The 20690-nt window shown below is 42.1% G+C and overlaps 2 pseudogenes across 1 annotated transcript; both read right to left on the bottom strand.

Annotated features, from left to right (window-relative positions):
* Positions 1 to 1985: 1985 nt before the first annotated feature.
* Positions 1986 to 4802, bottom strand: LOC147631218 (pentatricopeptide repeat-containing protein At3g09040, mitochondrial-like; annotated as a pseudogene). Its single transcript, XR_015267550.1, has one exon. The product of XR_015267550.1 is annotated as a pentatricopeptide repeat-containing protein At3g09040, mitochondrial-like (transcript).
* A 3210-nt stretch (positions 4803 to 8012) lies between these two features.
* LOC147631217 (pentatricopeptide repeat-containing protein At1g11290, chloroplastic-like) lies at positions 8013 to 9889 on the bottom strand (annotated as a pseudogene).
* Between the last annotated feature and the right edge of the window lie 10801 nt (positions 9890 to 20690).

Below are 20690 nucleotides of genomic sequence, written 5' to 3'. Positions count from 1 at the left end.
TGAAAAGCACGAGGGATAACCATCGCCCCCCCCCTCTCTCTCTCTCTCTCTCTCTCTCTCTTCAAGTCTACTCGCATTAGGCAGACGTCCTTCCTTCATTGCCTCTGTCTTTCCAAGCAACCCAAACAACCTTCCCTGTGAGGCAATCATCGCCTCTGTCTTTCCAATAGCGCAAGCAACCCCCATCTTATTGCGTCTCTCGCTTTGCTGCACTATACGTTAAGGTGCTTGATGAAGGGAGGAGCCTTTAATGTTTATAGTGAGTCCCTTCTTGTTCTTTGAAACATGTTTGGAATACGAAATCCACACTTTGACTCAACACTTTCAATTGCATCTTTCTTTTCTTGGCTCATTGCTATGCGGGGTATTAATTAATACATAGCAGGCATTAATCAATATTACCTTAATGATAAACATTAAAGGCTCCTCCCTTCATCAAACGTATAGTGCAGCAAAGTGAGAGACGCAATAAGACGGGGGTTGCTTGCGCTATTGGAAAGTCAGAGGCAATGATTGCCTCACAGGGAAGGTTGTCTGTCTCATGCGCGTAAACTTGAAGAGAGAAAGAGAGGGGTGATGGTTGCTTGGAAAGATAGAGGCAATGAACGAAGGTCGTCTGCCTAATGCGAGCAGACTTGAAGAGAGAGAGAGAGAGAGAGAGAGAGAGAGAGAGGGAGACGCTGGTTGTCCCTCGTGCTTTTTATACAATAGACAAAGAGAGGTGCCTCTTGCAAGCATATCAAGGAGAGACACAGAAGTTGGGAAGGCATAGACCCTGAGCGAAGGAGAGAGAGAGAGAGAGAGAGAAAAGGTGCGAGAAGGAGAGAGAGAGAGAGAGAGAGAGAAAGGGTGCGAGAGACACAGACGTTGGGAGCGCATAGACCTTGAGTGAAGGAGAGAGAGAGAGAGAGAGAGAGAGAGGGTGCACTACGTAGAGAGAGGACACATACCCTATGAAGCTGGCAGACACGCTGTAATCATGTAGATAAAATAGGGATTTTAATGGATTTCATACTGAACAAAGGTTTCCAATTTCATATCAAAGGTCACAAAAGCCCGTTGTCATTGATAAATCAAAGGTCACAAACGGCCGTTGTTATTAATTAAGTAATCCCAAACATAAAACATCTTGGGTATAATATATATATATATATATATATATATATATTCAGATGATAATAATACAAAACGGGATATGGAAATGGCGACACAATGAAAAAATCAAGAGCCCCAAAGGTGGGAGTAACGTGTGTATTTAAAGAGCCTCAAGAGCGTCGACAGGGAGCTTGAATTTCAGCCCCATGCAGCTGCCTAAAGAGCAAGGTGTCTGAGGGCGAGTATAGACGAAATGGGCAGCATTTTTGGACACCCGATCGAAGGGGTGCCAAGCGCCCATGGTCAGGGACAGTACGGACAGCACATTGTTCATTGTATGGAGTCGTGGACCAGTTCTATATGGCCACATCAGATGCCTATTTATAGGCCAGGTCACGTCATTTACAGGCAGATATGAGTTAGGGTTTGCAATGCAATTCTCCAAGCAGCAGACATAGCATCAAGACCTCCAGTGCTCGAGTTGGAGGCCTGCGGTGTTGTAGCGAGTCTTGCACACCATACAGACTACAGATCTGAATTTGAATGTGTCCATCGTTGTATATAATCACATTTTAATACTACACAATAGATTAGGTTTATCTTGCCTTGCTTGTTGTGTACTCTTAGTTCATGTAATTATGCATGTGATTAGCCTTAATCTGCTTCCTTAATTAGTGTTAATGAAGTTCAACTTCCACAGTCATATTGAAGGCATGTCTCCACTTAATTGTGAGCATGCTTTAGGCTGAATCAAAGAAGCATGAGAAATGCATGCTTCAATGCCAAGTGGCAGATAGCAGGCGTGGTCACTGCCTTGGTCTCACCGCCTGGATGGAGGTAGTGTCTAGCATGACAAGACACAAGGCAAGATGCTGAACAACCAACTTGTCTCCGCCCAAGATACGTTCATGAATATTGTGAAAATTTTCCCAAATGAAGATTTCACAAGATCCACCTTGTGTCATTTGAAGTAGACTCTGACACAAGCTCAAGCTGTGGAACAAAACCCTGGACTTTCAGTAGCTTGCTTAATAGTCTAAGCTTTTCATTACTCAGGTTCTCCTCCCAGTGACCTCCTGCGCATTAGATTCATAATTGCATCTTCATAATTTCTCAGCTCTTGAACTTTCTCAGCATGCTACCACATGTTCGTGTCTCCGTAGATATTTGACATCAGCATAAAACTAGAAGCATCATTGGGTGCCAACTCAACAATAACATCAAAGCATTTCTGTCCTACCTCAGCGTTACCATATGTTCTGCAGCCAGCAAGCAGAGAAGTCCACCCAGTTGTATTTGCAGAACTAGGCATACTGTAAAGTAAATCTTCAGCTTCCTTAAACAAACCAGCACGGCCAAGAAGATCAACTACGGAGTTATAGTGCTGAATACTAGGCACAATATTATGGTCTTCTGTCATTGATCTGAGACAGCAAAGACCTCTCTCCAATGATCCTGCATGACTGCAAGCAGCTAAAATACTGGTAAAGACAGCATCGTCAGGCCTCAGGCCTTCGCGTTTCATAGCCTCGAAACATTGCATGGAAAGCCTGCAATCACCATGCCATGCATGACCTGCAATCACGGCACTCCATGATACCACATCCCTATTCCCAAGTTTATCCAAGACTTTACTAGCCTCCTCTTGGCTTCCACATTTCGTGTACATATCAACAAGGGCATTCCCAACAGTGACATCCAATTCAAGTCCAATTTCAATTATCTGTTTGTGTACCTTCCTGGCATGTGCTATGATACCAATACTGCTACATGCTTTCAAAATGCACAAAAAAATTGGTCGATTTGGCATTGTAGTCTGAGATTGCATTCTCTCAAAAAGTTCAAGGGCAGGAAAACAATCCTACAACATCTCTATTTGAGTGAGCATCAAAAACAACCCGCGCTTCCTCTAAGCTCCCAAATCTGGCGTACATGTCAACAAGAGTGGTCCCAACAGCCCCATCTGTTTGAAATCCACTTTTAATAATGTATTCGTGTATAAGACTGCCCGGCTCTAAGGCGCCCATATGCAGGCATGCTTGCAGGATGGTCACAAATATAGCTTCACTTGGCTCTATTCCATCATGTAGCATTTCTGCAAACATTTCTAGTGCAAGATCCCCATGCCCCATCTGGACATAGCCAGAAATCATGGCTCCCCATGTCACTACATCTGGATCCAACAGTCTGTCAAAACAATTGCTGGCCTCTTCAAGGCTTCCATACTTGGCATACATGTCAACAATGGTGCTCCCAACAAGAATGCCGAGTTCAAATGCACCTTTGACAACTTGATCATGTATCTTTCGACCTTCTTCCATGGACCCAATACTTATACATGCTTTCAAGGTAGACACAAAAATTATTTCATTTGGCTTTACACGGTGCTGCATCCCCTCAAAAACCTCAAGAGCCAAAAGACCGTGTCCATACTCCGCACATCCATCAATGACCGCACCCCATGATATAACATCTGGATTGGGCAATTTGTCAAAAATTGTTTGTGCATCCTGTAGGCTACCACACTTTGCATACATGTTAATGAGTGAATTCCCCAGGGCAGTATCAGACCTAAGGCCACTTTTGATTATAAGATGATGTACTAACCTTCCCTGCTGTAAATTCTGTGTACTGCCACATGATTTTAGAACCCCCGAGTATGTGATCTTGTCTGGTTTTATGCCCTTCTGTCACATTTTTTCAAAGAGAACCAAAGCTGATACATCATTTCCATGCTGCCCATATCCTACAATCATAGCATTCCATGTGACAACATTCAGACTTGCCATCTCATCAAACACCCTCCGAGCATCTTCTAGGTTCTCACATTTTGCATACATGTCAACCAAAGCAGTTCCAACAACTACATCTGATTCTAATCCTGCTCTAATAATCTCTTCATGTATCTGTCTGCCATTGCATAATGCTCTTTGTCCACTGCTTGCTTTCAAGGCACATGAAAAAATGACATTATTCGGCTTCACACCATGAGAATGCATCGTTCCAAAAAGCTCCAACACAAAAAGTCCATGTCCATGATGCGCGTATCCTGCAATCATTGCAGCCCATGACACCACATTTTGAGCTGACAATCCATCAAACACTTTGCATGCCTCATCTAAACTTGCACACTTAGCGTACATATCAATTATGGTGTTAGCCATTGCCACATCTAACTCTAAACCCTCTTGAATGATTTGATTGTGTGTTTGTCTGCCCTGCCTCACTGCACCTAGCTTGCCACAAGCATTCAAAACACATAGGAATGTGCAATTATCCGGCTTCAACCTGTCACCCTGCAGTTTGTCAAACAATTCAAGTGTCTTGTTGCCATCCCCAAGCTTTGCATGTGCTGACATGATTGCATTATATGTAAATACACTAGGCTTGGAAGCTTCAAACACTTGATTTGCTTCTGAGAAACTCCCACATGCAGCATAGAGGCGTAGAAAGTGGTTGGAAAAAACGGCAACTGTATCAAGGCCTTTACTAACCATGATGGAATGCACCTTCTTTCCAGCTGCCAAATCTTTCTTTGTAATACACTGTTGCAAGAGGCGATACAGAATGTCCCTCGATACATGTATCCCTTGCTGGACCATAACATCAACCACTTGCATGGCTTCATTTGAACATCCATCTTTGCAAAGTTCGTACACATGTCGAAGCAATCTCTCAACCTCTCTTCATAAAGAAAAGACTCTCACAGCCATCAACAAATCAGCTTTTCTTGAAAAACAATCATAATTGAAATCCCCCCTCACCCCCCCCTCTCTCTCTCTCTCTCTCTCTCTCTCTCTCTCTCTCTCTCTCTCTCTGCATAAATTGGATGCTGATAAGATGGGAGCCTAGGCGTGCATGGATTGAATTCCCATTCAATGGGATGCATAGTCCATGAACTAAAAGATAGCAAGCCTTTTACCAGTAACTTATGTTTGTTCCTAAGGTAATGACTTCAAGCCATGCACATGTACATAGAATTATGATGTATCTAGTTTTCAGAATAAGCAAAAGGCATCTTCACCAATGTATGCAAAGAGTTGGCCATTGAACATGCATCAAGAAACAAAATTACCCATCTTACCAAAGCATTGTGAATTACGCTTAAATCTTCATCCTACGAGAATAAGTCTCTTGCTTTATCATTGGGGACATTTAATCTAAAAAACCCTCTCTCCGCACGGTGTTGGCTAACATGGGTGCAATAGGTATGAGTGAGCATATGTTGATAAGGAGTATGGTACTAGAAAATAATAAACAAGAAATTTACAAGCACATTTTTCCCAGAGGTGACATGTATCACTTCCCGTGATGGTAGAAATAAGCTCCTAATAAGATGCACTCTTGCTACACTAGAGATGGTGAAGTTTGAGGTTTCCCTCATGGTGAATCACATCAATAGATTCCAATATGACTCTCTCTCTCTCTCTCTCTCTCTCTCTCTCTCTCTCTCTCTCTCGCGTGCTACCTAGCGGTTTTACACATCAAGGGCTCCCAATCAAAGATCCCGCATTCAAGTCCCATCCCTTGCACTTTGATGTCGTCATATGGATCATGTAATTGGGGATGATTACAATGAAATGTGCAATCTCTATAAGGAGCTACCCCCCGCCCCAGCCCCGCTCGCAAGCCCCTGGCCACTGTCATGTGTGCATAGATACACTAAGGCGATATTATAGCATTTTTTTAGTGAAGCCCTTGAGGCATGCACATGTGCATGAGCATTGTGTACATGGACACGAGCACACATGCATGCACATACGTGTTGTGGATTAAACTCTTGTTGCAAGGAGTAGTCAATTGGGAGGAGACGGTATTATGGAGACAATGCTTGTTAGACTTAACATGTAACAATTTCACACAAAAGAATCAATATTAAGGAACAACAGGCTTAAACAGAGCAGGTAACATATTGACAAGGTAATGAGTATATTCAGATGATAAACGTTAGTGTTGTATATTGAGACTTTTATTAGTGTTGTATTAATTAATGCTGGCTATGCGCAGGCATTATGCCAACTTCATAGGGTATGTGTCCTCTCTACGTAGTGCACCCTTTTTCTCTCTGTCTCTCTCCTTCGCTCAAGGTCTATGAATGTCTGTGTGTGTCTCTCCCTGATATGCTTGCAGAGAGAGGTAGCCTCTCTTTGTCTATTGTATGAAAAGCACGAGGGATAACCATCGCCCCCCTCTCTCTCTCTCTCTCTCTCCTTCTTCAAGTCTGCTCGCATTAGGCAGACGTCCTTCCTTCATTGCCTCTGTCTTTCCAAGCAACCCAAACAACCGTCCCTGTGAGGCAATCATCGAATAGCGCAAGCAACCCCCATCTTATTGCGTCTCTCGCTTTGCTGCACTATACGTTAAGGTGCTTGATGAAGGGAGGAGCCTTTAATGTTTATAGTGAGTCCCTTCTTGTTCTTTGAAACATGTTTGGAATACGAAATCCACACTTTGACTCAACACTTTCAATTGCATCTTTCTTTTCTTGGCTCATTGCTATGCGGGGTATTAATTAATACATAGCAGGCATTAATCAATATTACCTTAATGATAAACATTAAAGGCTCCTCCCTTCATCAAACGTATAGTGCAGCAAAGTGAGAGACGCAATAAGACGGGGGTTGCTTGCGCTATTGGAAAGTCAGAGGCAATGATTGCCTCACAGGGAAGGTTGTCTGTCTCATGCGCGTAAACTTGAAGAGAGAAAGAGAGGGGTGATGGTTGCTTGGAAAGATAGAGGCAATGAACGAAGGTCGTCTGCCTAATGCGAGCAGACTTGAAGAGAGAGAGAGAGAGAGAGAGAGAGAGAGAGAGAGGGAGAGGGAGACGCTGGTTGTCCCTCGTGCTTTTTATACAATAGACAAAGAGAGGTGCCTCTCTCTGCAAGCATATCAAGGAGAGACACAGAAGTTGGGAAGGCATAGACCCTGAGCGAAGGAGAGAGAGAGAGAGAGAGAGAGAGAAAGGATGCGAGAAGGAGAGAGAGAGAGAGAGAGAGAGAGAGAGAGAGAGAGAAAGGGTGCACTACATAGAGAGAGGACACATACCCTATGAACCTGGCAGACACGCTGTAATCATGTAGATAAAATAGGGATTTTAATGGATTTCATACTGAACAAAGGTTTCCAATTTCATATCAAAGGTCACAAAAGCCCGTTGTCATTGATAAATCAAAGGTCACAAACGGCCGTTGTTATTAATTAAGTAATCCCAAACAGAAAACATCTTGGGTATAATATATATATATATATATATATATATATATATATATATATTCAGATGATAATAATACAAAACAGGATATGGAAATGGCGACACAATGAAAAAATCAAGAGCCTCAAGAGCGTCGACAGGGAGCTTGAATTTCAGCCCCATGCAGCTGCCTAAAGAGCAAGGTGTCTGAGGGCGAGTATAGACGAAATGGGCAGCATTGTTGGACACCCGATCGAAGGGGTGCCAAGCGCCCATGGTCAGGGACAGTACGGACAGCACATTGTTCATTGTATGGAGTCGTGGACCAGTTCTATATGGCCACATCAGATGCCTATTTATAGGCTAGGTCACGTCATTTACAGGCAGATATGAGTTAGGGTTTGCAATGCAATTCTCCAAGCAGCAGACATAGCATCAAGACCTCCAGTGCTCGAGTTGGAGGCCTGCGGTGTTGTAGCGAGTCTTGCACACCATACAGACTACAGATCTGAATTTGAATGTGTCCATCGTTGTATATAATCACATTTTAATACTACACAATAGATTAGGTTTATCTTGCCTTGCTTGTTGTGTACTCTTAGTTCATGTAATTATGCATGTGATTAGCCTTAATCTGCTTCCTTAATTAGTGTTAATGAAGTTCAACTTCCACAGTCATATTGAAAGCATGTCTCCACTTAATTGTGAGCATGCTTTAGGCTGAATCAAAGAAGCATGAGAAATGCATGCTTCAATGCCAAGTGGCAGATAGCAGGCTTGGTCACTGCCTTGGTCTCACCGCCTGGATGGAGGTAGTGTCTAGCATGACAAGACACAAGGCAAGATGCTGAACAACCAACTTGTCTCCGCCCAAGCATTTCACTTGGCTCTATTCCATCATGTAGCATTTCTGCAAACATTTCTAGTGCAAGATCCCCATGCCCCATCTGGACATAGCCAGAAATCATGGCTCCCCATGACACTACATCTGGATCCAACAGTCTGTCAAAACAATTGATGGCCTCTTCAAGGCTTCCATACTTGGCATACATGTCAACAATGGTGCTCCCAACAAGAATGCCGAGTTCAAATGCACCTTTGACAACTTGATCATGTATCTTTCAACCTTCTTCCATGGACCCAATACTTATACATGCTTTCAAGGTAGACACAAAAATTATTTCATTTGGCTTTACACGGTGCTGCATCCCCTCAAAAACCTCAAGAGCCAAAAGACCGTGTCCATACTCCGCACATCCATCAATGACCGCACCCCATGATATAACATCTGGATTGGGCAATTTGTCAAAAATTGTTTGTGCATCCTGTAGGCTACCACACTTTGCATACATGTTAATGAGTGAATTCCCCAGGGCAGTATCAGACCTAAGGCCACTTTTGATTATAAGATGATGTACTAACCTTCCCTGCTGTAAATTCTGTGTACTGCCACATGATTTTAGAACCCCCGAGTATGTGATCTTGTCTGGTTTTATGCCCTTCTGTCGCATTTTTTCAAAGAGAACCAAAGCTGATACATCATTTCCATGCTGCGCATATCCTACAATCATCGCATTCCATGTGACAACATTCAGACTTGCCATCTCATCAAACACCCTCCGAGCATCTTCTAGGTTCTCACATTTTGCATACATGTCAACCAAAGCAGTTCCAACAACTACATCTGATTCTAATCCTGCTCTAATAATCTCTTCATGTATCTGTCTGCCATTGCATAATGCTCTTTGTCCACTGCTTGCTTTCAAGGCACATGAAAAAATGACATTATTCGGCTTCACACCATGAGAATGCATCTTTTCAAAAAGCTCCAACACAATAAGTCCATGTCCATGATGCGCGTATCCTGCAATCATTGCAGCCCATGACACCACATTTTGAGCTGACAATCCATCAAACACTTTGCATGCCTCATCTAAACTTGCACACTTAGCGTACATATCAATTATGGTGTTAGCCATTGCCACATCTAACTCTAAACCCTCTTGAATGATTTGATTGTGTGTTTGTCTGCCCTGCCTCACTGCACCTAGCTTGCCACAAGCATTCAAAACACATAGGAATGTGCAATTATCCGGCTTCAACCTGTCACCCTGCAGTTTGTCAAACAATTCAAGTGTCTTGTTGCCATCCCCAAGCTTTGCATGTGCTGACATGATTGCATTATATGTAAATACACTAGGCTTGGAAGCTTCAAGCACTTGATTTGCTTCTGAGAAACTCCCACATGCAGCATAGAGGCGTAGAAAGTGGTTGGAAAAAACGGCAACTGTATCAAGGCCTTTACTAACCATGATGGAATGCACCTTCTTTCCAGCTGCCAAATCTTTCTTTGTAATACACTGTTGCAAGAGGCGATACAGAATGTCCCTCGATACATGTATCCCTTGCTGGACCATAACATCAACCACTTGCATGGCTTCATTTGAACATCCATCTTTGCAAAGTTCGTACACATGTCGAAGCAATCTCTCAACCTCTCTTCATAAAGAAAAAACTCTCAGAGCCATCAACAAATCAGCTTTTCTTGAAAAACAATCATAATTGAAATCCCCCCTCACCCCCTCTCTCTCTCTCTCTCTCTCTCTCTCTCTCTCTCTCACTCAAAGCTCATAAAAGACTCTCCAGGACAGATGGACCAAGACAGAGCTAGGCAGCCCCAGCGAGTGAGCTCCCCTGCCTCACCCGCGGCATATTGGTACCATGCACACTTGGAATACTCCATGCGAGAGCATATGTTACGTCCAGGAGAAGTGCACGCTAGCACAGGGTCAGGTTGGAGGTCGGACATGGGGCACCTAGTGGGGAGATATTCCTAATGTGGGAAGAGGCTTATAAGTGGAGGCATTGGATTAAAAGCTTATAAAAGCATGGGGGCTAATTATAAAGCCCAATGGCCTATAAAAGTGAGACTTTGGCTCATAAGTTATTACGATCAACGACCTTTGAAGCATTTGGGATGGCTACAATGAGTAAGTCAACAAGTGCTACCAGCAAAAGAAATCAGCTTCAAGGAAGAGGCACAATTTTACTCTCAAATGCAAGCAAATACATTTCTAATGGCAACGATCAAGCAATTTTCATGTCGTGATTCTTTCTTCTACAAAATTGCACCACTAGAAAATGGTCATTTAAGGTACATACATACTCTATATGATCAAAAAGGCTTAAAACATGGTACCATCAAGAAATCATCTGTAATAAAGTAGGAACTTTATTCAATAGGGTTAATAATGGGACAAGTCCATGTATAAAAGAGGGGACTTGGACCATGGTTGTAACTTTTGATGATCATTTTTTGCACAACATCCCCACCCTTGCGCGGTCTTCCCTTCGGCATAGTGAAGAAATGCAAGATGTTGGTAGAATGCCCAAATGATGTCGGAATTGGACAAAAGAAGGTTCTATGGGTAGGTAATGGTGTCTACTATCCTCCCAAATGAACACAGTAAGAATTAGGTGTGGGCAAGTACTCTCTGTTTTAGGGTTTGTGCGGGACAGCTGAAAGTAGTAATTTGGCTCTAAAACGCAAAATATATGTCGGAATTAGGATTTGGACGGCTCTATAGAAAGCTAACGGAAGATAGAACCTACCCCTAAAAGCATTTTGATTCAGTCAAAGTGAAAGTATATTCTGTTTGACTTTGACCAGAAAGTCAACATGACTCTTTTGACCGAGATTGTGATATCCGATTAAGGGGTTCTATGGCTCATTTGAAAACTCTCAAGGAGTAGAATAGAGTCGTGTAATCACTCGGACCTAATCCCAAAAACCCTAGGACTGAATTAGGGTTTTGTAAAATCCCAGAAATTCCCAAAATTCGGTCCCAAAGCTCAATCCGACTACAAATGATTGGTGTTTCTCCCCTTGGTAGTTGTGAATAACTCTTCAAGTGTATCCATGGGGTAAATCTCCAATCAATAAGCTTGTTTGGCTCCCTTGTTGGAAAAATTCCGCCAGAGTCTCCTTTGTAATTGGAACCAAATCTCAAATGAAAATGCAACTTCTCAAATCACAATGCAATACTCTTTGTATCCCACAATGTCATGAAAGATCATATGCACTCTTTGTCCATCAAAGCATTTGCAATATCCACACAATATGACGGAAAAGGGGCCCCATTGCCCAAATGCATCCACAAAGTCGATGGTGAGAATTGTTGAGGACGCGCGTTGAAGCTTGCCGATCTCCCGGCCAAGCTCTTCTCACCCCTTCACCGAGTTTTCCTCCAAGGTGAAGGTTGAGGCCATTTCTTCACACCGGTGTACCTAATCCCCCTTTGTACCGCTTTACCAAGCAATCACGGCACAAAGAGTTCAAGCCATTCTCCCCTTGGCCTCTCCAACCAATGCCAAGGTACCCTCACACATTGCTAGATTCTATAGAAACTTGAAGTGGTAGCAATGGTGAGTGTAGGTACAAAATGATGTGGATAATATCAAATGATAGAACAAGTTTGTTGGCTTACAAGTATTGAGCATGACTCATGCCCTTTTACAATTTAGAACTCATCAATAAAGCATGGACTCATGCCTCAATCCATCATCCAAAAGCTCCAACACAAACCAACAATTCACAATGCCCTCACCATGGCATTTGCATAAGCATTTGTTAACCACAATCAAGGCATTTGCAATTGCATTCCAACAATCCCTTTCACATCATATTGACAAATGCATGCTTCCAAAACTTATGCTCTCTTATGCCCATGTGTAAAACATAGCATTGGCATGGCTATGTATAGCATCCATAGTGTCCATATGGCATCAAGATGAGCATGAGGGACTCCAAAACATTGCATAAGCTTGCCATTCCATCAATGGCATGCCAAATGAGACATAATGAAGAAAATCCCCCAAAATGTGATCTATGAATTGGCCAAGCTCATGTGGAATCAATTCCTTTCACCATTGCCATTAATAATGCATGGAGAAGCAATATTGGCATGTGAATGGTCAAGCTTTAATGCTGTAATTTCTGGACAGCTTTGGGAAGGTCTACTATTGGGCCTATTTTTTTACTCCAACAAGCTTCATGGCGTATCCTAATGAAAGATTATGATGTGGGCTACATATGGCTGAGTGTACATATCATTTTCAGCCCAATATATGGAGTCTAAATGAAGGATTTTCAAGGGTCTTCATCGACTAGAAGGGCTGTCATAACAGTCCCACTCATACACTTTGGGCTTGAAGCTTTGTGGACTTGTATACATCCGGATTTTCATTGTATATGTGCTTTGGATGTACTCGAGAACTCTTAACAACTTCCCATTGATTACATTAGAGTCTCATACTTTGAGATTGTACATGTTATTGATTTTGAGGACAAAATCTTTGGGAAGGGATGGTTTGTAATAAAGTAGGAACTTTATTCAATAGGGTTAATAATGGGACAAGTCCATGTATAAAAGAGGGGACTTGGACCATGGTTGTAACTTTTGATGATCATTTTTAGAAATGGAAATTTATGTTTCTTGGAGCTCATGGCTTCTCTCTTGGCTTGTGGAAGGCTATTTCCATTCTCTTGGTGAGAGACTAAACACACTTAGGCATCATGTTTACATGGTGATTACTCATAATTTTCATGCATTACATCCCTTCATTCCAATAAAGTAGGAACTTTATTACATCATCTGTCGTGTGCAACCTCATTAAAATCACAATCACAATTGCCACATCAACAAAAGTTACACCATTCAAAGCTCAACAAATAGTTAAAGCATGCTGTCAACAATAAAGCATAAGTATCAAGGAGTGCAAATCATCGTCAACATCACCAAAAACATCAACTTTGATCATCATGATTTTGTAGTCACGCCACACAGGAATCACACTATAATTTGAAATCACGAACCGTGATTAATAATCATGCCAACAAAGAATCACCCTCTCAGTCATTTGCACTTACAAGGATGTTGCACATGCTATGCACATCATCATCACATGAAAAACCATAAGGCTAAGCCGCTGTGATTTTCAACATTGTGATTCGTGCCATGTCATAAAAAATCACGTGCCATGTCATCAAAAATCACGGTTGCCAACATGTGTCCAAATGGAAGCAAATCATGGCACTTGCTTTCATATTGCACTCCACATGCATATTCTGCAATCATTTGTTGTGTTGCATTAATTCTCATGACCGTGATTTTTCTAAAAATCACACCCGGATCATGCCAACAAATCTTCATCAAAATGTCCAAGTGCATCATGTTTTGGCATCATCATGTCTAAACTACTAAAGTCATCTCTTCTCAATAGACATGAATTATTATCACCGGTGATTCTTCCAAAATTCATGCCTATGATTCTTATCTCTGCATAATCACACTCACTTGGCTATCTCCACTTCCATTAGAACCATCTCTAACATGTGTTTTCCCTTGACCTAAATGCATCATCTAGTATAAACACGTGCTTTTTATCACCATGATTCTTCAACAATCACGGCCATGATTTCTAACACCTACAAAATTAGGTAGGCTGAAACTCACTCAAATGTGCAACAATATGGCCACATTGTTTTCTCATTATATTTCCAATCCAAGAAACCATTCTTCTGCACTTTTATGAAGTTTCACCACCATGATTCTCAGAATCACGCCTATGGTTCATTCATAAAGAATAATAGTCTTCAACTAGCCAATCATCATCCTTGTCTACTGCAAAATCAAATGAAGCAGCTGCTATTATTGAGTACACTTTACTCACCCACTATTGGAAACCTCGTCATCGACACCTTCTAGGTACATCTTTGGATGGGGGGACCATGGTGGGTGCATGCTTGACCCATGGTATGGCCCATCACTTGGATGGGGGGACCATGGTGGGTGCATGCTTGACCCATGGTATGACCCATCACTTGGAATTTCTTAAATTTCAGCCTCACCAATAGTAGCCCAATGATATTGTCCAAATGGCCTTTTTACAACAAATGGCTCCACAACCTCACAAGTCGACTAAATCCTTTCAGTCCTCTCCAAATATTTTGACTGCAATAGCTCCAACAAACATTTAAGGACTCACCCTTTTGTACTTCATGGTATATCAATTTGACCAATGGTCAAAAGGACCTAATTTTTCTTAATGGATGAAAAAGCACATGGGAAGTAAAAGCAGGTTCGGTCACTATAAAATCCTCTAACACTTTGCTAAGCGACACATTAAACCACAAAGATGTACTCATAGGGATTTCTTATCAATGCTCCTCCGGACCTCTACCTCTCTTCCTCCATTGCTAATAGCCATAGAATCCTTGCTAACCTCAATAAATATTGTAACCTTGCATGTGATTGTGCAACCAAATAAATAAATAAACAAAAAAGTGAGAGAGAAGCAATCACATTCAATGGCCCCCACCCTAATTAGGATCACATCTGGTATTAACATTTTCCTTTCCTAACTACCTTCTTCATCCCTTTTCGGAGGATCAAAGACATACACAACATCTACTTATCAGCACCAAGATCTACCCCTGGACAAAGTATTCAATCCGATTATAAGGACGCGATCGACGGGAAGGGCGAATGTTAACCCATTTTAGGGTTAACAAGGTTTGCCACACCCAATTATATGCCAAAGCATGAGTAATCTACATCAAATGTTGAGGATGGACACACCAAACTCATGTATAAACAAGCCATGAAGCAATGGTGTCCAAATCTCAAACTTGGACGGGCGCCCTCAAAGGTCTGATGGATAATTAGAGATGTTCCCGATCTCCAAGAGCATGGGGTAGTGAGCTAGGATGTGCTCCCGAGTGTTTTAATGCATTACGAGATGAAGCAATATACAAGCAATAGGCCAAATAGAAACTTTGGGCGATGCATGCCCAGCCATAGTTTTGTTAACCTTTGGCCTCCAGGAAGTCCTACTGTGAACAATCTTATACATGGGGAAAAAAAACCCTACCAACACAACGTAAAAAGTGGTACTTTGATTCAAATGCAGAATTGTCAGCTATTGTTGGTCCATCTGATGCAATGGAAGAGGCTAATTGGTCTCATGATGATTGTGCCTTAGTCACTACATCTCCATTGCATGATGGTGCTCTGCTAGACATTGATTATGGTCATGATTCATACTCTGATTATTATGCTTTATAGTAATTGTCAACCGAGCTTTCTCTATGGCTGTTGCATTTGAGGGGGGCACATGTCGTGTATTTCTATTGGTGATGTCCTTGGTCACTTATGCATTTGACCTCTCCATTGTGCTATGTCTTGGAGACATACCTTTTGTGTAGTGTTGTTTACTTGCTGAGATGTATTACTCTCTTTTCTAGATTCTTGTTCAAGTTACATGCTAAAGGTATATGGCAACATTTGGCTTCTCTCTATAATAGGGTATCGCCCATGAAGAAGATTTCCTTGGAAGTACAGATGCGGGTTATGAATCCTGCAAAGTCATCGATGATGCGGGAGCACATTAACAAGCTGCAGGCTCTTCAGGAAGGAAGTTCTTCAGGCTAGGGGAAAGAGATATCATCGGAGGATATGGCCATCACGTTGCTGTCGCATTTTCCCTCTGAATACTCAGCTTTCTACTCTTGTTTGATTACCAGTAGGGCAGGCTCAGCACCATCACATGGGAGGAGCTTGTGCCCATGGTCTTGGACCAGGAGGAAAGATTCACAAACCTCCGCAGGGCGGAGGTTCGGAGGCCTTAACTGGCCAACGATCGAAAGGCCGTAACAATAAGGGAAAATGGAAGGCTTCACCACAAAAGTCTTTTGAGAAGAAGTCCGACCGCGAGAAACTCAAGGTAGAGAGGACCTGTAATGATTGTGGTGAGAAAGGCCACTATTGGAGGCAGTGTCCCAAACGGAGCACCGAGAAGGGTGGAGAATCCTCAGCAGCAACCGTGAAGACTCCAGCTTTTGTGCACCTGGAAGTGATGGACCCCCTTTGTAGCTTGTTTGCATGGATGCTAATGGTGTCAGAATGTTACATTGTCTTTAGCTTGGTTGCCTGGTCACTATGCATAATTCAAGGGTTTCTATACATCAATTTGAGTGGGATTACACATCTCTTTTATTTTGCCACACCACCATGCATGGTGTTAGTGAGAGATTGCCTTATACTCTTATTGTAATGACTGGATGTATGCTTTTCTGCCCCCACTTGCTAGATTCTTTCATTTGGGATTACTATCTCCCTTTATTTTTAGCATTTTCAGCCCACTTACAAAGCTGAAAATTTATTATATCATCCCATTTCCATTGCTTATTATCACCTTGTCGGCTTGACCATTGACTAAGGTTCCTTTGTTGATGCATTAGCATTTAGTGGACCTTGACAGCTTATGCATTGATGTTGGAAATTGTGCCTCAGCACGTTGTCCACAGTGCTTACATCTTCATGCCATTATTTGGTATCAATGTTGAATTCGTTGAGCCTCCTTTGGCTCCAAATCAGCCTTCTGCTGCTGCTGCTGTGCTGATAATCAGCCAATTCAGTAGCCCAATTTTCCCATATTGCTCTAGATAAGCCACACTTTGAATCAGGATGCATTAATTGAAGAGGATGTAGCCATTCGTGACTCACAGAGAGTTCCCCGCTGCACTGATAGCAAGTTGACTACACTTATGTCAGGTCAGACACACACTGTCTCTCGGCATCTCATTTTGTTAATACAACCCTTGTTGCTTCCACATTAAATGAGGAGTCACTTTCTCCTTTTGATGCATTGGAGGATGATAATTGGGTTGATTTGCTCGTGAGATGACTGGCCTTGATGAGGAGCGAATTTCATATTTGCTTGTTGAATTAGAGCATGCATTTGATGTTACAGACATGGGACTTTTGCATTATTATTTGGGTATCCAATTTATTCAACAAGCTGTCGGATGCCTTATATATCTATGCACTACCCGTCTTGATATTTAGTATGCAGTGTCACAGTTGAGCATATGTATGCATTGTGCTGGCACTTGGCAATGGCAAGTACTGAACCGTGTCTTTCATTACATTCAAGGCACTCTGGACTTTGCATTGTTTTATAGCAATGTGTCTTCTTTATGCTTGACCGCCTACATTGACAGTGAGACTAGGAAGGATGTTATGACACTAGAGTGCCAACCAGTGGTAACTATTTCCTTCTTAGAAGTTCATGTATTTTATGGCTCAACAAGAGGCAGCCGACAATGGCCACTTCTAGTCATGAGGCTAAGTATAGGGCAACATTCACATAGAGTGTGTATGACTCCGCTATCTATTGGTAGATCTTGGTATTAGACAGCCGTCTTCTACCACCATTTTCACTGAGAGTCAAAGTGGATTAGCAGTCGCGTGGACTCCGGTTTTTCATGTGCTGACATAGCAATTGGGTGCATTATAATTATGTCAAGAAAAGGCTCCATGTAGGAGAGATAGCCTTGACTTACGTGCCTACACCTGCCAATGTGGCAGATGATTTTACCGAGTCTGCTACACCCTGTACACGTTCACACCATTCACTTCAAGGGGGTTTGTTAGCCTTTGGCCTCCAGGAAGTCCTCATGTGAACAATCTTATACACATGCACTTTTTACCCTGTGTGAGCAAGGGTTTTTTCCTCGTGTGAACACACGCTAGTGTGTTGGGCACGTCAGCCCTAGGACTATAAATACCTTATACTCCACTCATTTCTTATCATTGTATTGAGTACTTCCAGCTATCACATATCATCTCTCTCACTCTCTGAGCTCGATACAACTGTGTGTGACTATGTGTGCATGTGTGTGTGTCTGTGTGTGTGTGTGTGTGTGTGTGTGTAGAGCATTTACTCCCTCATCCAACAAGTTTAAGTGTGTGAACACTTATGGCCATGTATATAAGGAAATTTCTCTCATAATGGAAGGACACTCTCCCATTATGCAAGGACACTCTCCCATTATGCAATGGAGCTTTCCCTCTTACTAAACCTCTTTAATCTTCTCTCTAATGCATGCAGTGAGTGTGTGTGAGTGATTTGAGGTGAGAGGAGGGAGTAGTTCCCATAGTGCAACGCGGAAGTGTGTGCGTGAGAACACGAATGATAAGCTACTCATGGCAGTGTTCAGCTTGGAGACCTCAAGGGTTACGAGGTTGGTCAATTGGAAATATCCCCTGGACACATAGAGGTGAGTGGTTCCCGTGAAGCTCTCTCTTAGCCTTAATAGCATGTTCTTAGTATTATTCAATCTATTCGTCCTCTATTCTTAGTATTCTCAACCTACAATGCTGTTAATAGTGATGTTGAAAGTATTGTTCTGTGTTTTTGATTATGTTTTGTTCATTACCTAATAAAATTAAATTTGTAAATTTTGGGTACCATGACACAACTGAGTGTAGAGGCACAATCTACCCTTCGTAGGAAAATTGAATTTCAACTATTCTTATGTGCAAAACCTGAGACGAAGATGATTGTGGCAACTATAAGTAGAACTACTTATTGTCAATTTGAAATGACAATTCCTGCTTTTGCAGTGCTCCAACATACTAATAAGGTCATCAATTTAGCCTTACAACTGCATAAATTGGATGTTGATAAGATGGGAGCCTAGGCCTGCATGGATTGAATTCCCAACTTCAATGGGATGCATAGTCCATGAACTAAAAGATAGCAAGCCTTTTACCCGTAGCTTATGTTTGTTCCTTAGGTAATGACTTCAAGCCATGCACATGTACATAGAATTATGATGTATCTAGTTTTCAGAATAGCAAAAGGCATCTTCACCAATGCATGCAAAGAGTTGGCCATTGAACATGCATCAAGAAACAAAATTACCCATCTTACCAAAGCATTGTGAATTATGCTTAAATCTTCATCCTACGAGTATAAGTCTCTTGCTTTATCATTGGGGACATTTAATCTAAAAAACCCTCTCTCCGCACGGTGTTGGCTAACATGGGTGCAATAGGTATGAGTGAACATATGTTGATAAGGAGTATGGTACTAGAAAATAATAAACAAGAAATTTACAAGCACATTTTTCCCAGAGGTGACATGTATCACTTCCCGGGATGGTAGAAATAAGCTCCTGATAAGATGCACTCTTGCTACTAGAGATGGTGAAGTTTGAGGTTTCCCTCATGGTGAATCACATCAATAGATTCCAATATGACTCTCTCTCTCTCTCTCTCTCTCTCTCTCTCTCTCTCTCTCTCGCGCTAGCTAACAGTTTACACATCAAGGGCTCCCAATCAAAGATCCCGCATTCAAGTTCCATCCCTTGCACTTTGATGTCGTTATATGGATCATGTAATTGGGGATGATTACAAACAAATGTGCAATCTCTATAAGGAGCTACCCCAGCCCCGCTCGCAGGCCCCTGGCCACTGTCATGTGTGCATAGATACACTAAGGCGATATTATATCATTTTTTTAGTGAAGCCCTTGAGGCATGCACATGTGCATGAGCATTGTGTACATGGACACGAGCACACATGCATGCACATACGTGTTGTGGATTAAACTCTTGTTGCAAGGAGTAGGAGACGGTATTATGGAGGCAATGCTTGTTAGATTTAGCATTTTACAATTTCACACAAAAGAATCAATGTTAACGAACAACAGGCTTAAACGGAGCAGGTAACATATTAACAAGGTAATGAGTATATTCAGATGATAAACGTTAGTGTTGTATATTGAGATTTTTATTAGTGTTGTATTAATTAATGCCCGCTATGCGCGGGCATTATGTCCTCTCTCTACGTAGTGCACCCTTTCTCTCTGTCTCTCTTCTTCGCTCAAGGTCTATGCCCTCCCAATGTCTGTGTGTGTCTCTCCCTGATATGCTTGCAGAGAGAGGCAACCTCTCTTTGTCTATTGTATAAAAAGCACGAGGGACAACCATCGCCCCCCTCTCTCTCTCTCTCTCTCTCTTCAAGTTTGCTCGCATTAGGCACACGACCTTCCTTCATTGCCTCTGTCTTTCCAAGCAACCATCACCCCTCTCTTTCTCTCTTCAAGTCTACTCGCATGAGGCAAACAACCTTCCCTGTGAGGCAATCATCGCCTCTGTCTTTCCAATAGCGCAAGCAACCCCCATCTTATTGCGTCTCTCGCTTTGCTGCACTATACGTTAAGGTGCCTGATGAAGGGAGGAGCCTTTAATGTTTATCATTAAGGTAATATTAATTAATACCCGCTATGCCTTTTAACATTCCCAAAACTTTGTACGTTTTGGATATAGCATCCGAATTGAGTCCCTTCTTGTTCTTTGAAACATGTTTGGAATACGGAATCCACACTTTGACTCAACACTTTCAATTGAATCTTTCTTTTCTTGGCTCATTGCTATGCGCAGGCATTAATTAATACATAGCGAGCATTAATTCGTTCGGGGACAGTACGGACAGCACATTGTTCATTGTATGGAGTCGTGGACCAGTTCTACATGGCCACATCAGATGCCTATT

Source organism: Cibotium barometz, chromosome 15, assembly GCF_041138505.1.
Source record: "Cibotium barometz isolate CiBa-2024 chromosome 15, ASM4113850v1, whole genome shotgun sequence".
Taxonomy (NCBI): domain Eukaryota; kingdom Viridiplantae; phylum Streptophyta; class Polypodiopsida; order Cyatheales; family Cibotiaceae; genus Cibotium; species Cibotium barometz.
This window is presented reverse-complemented; position numbering and strand designations above follow the sequence as displayed.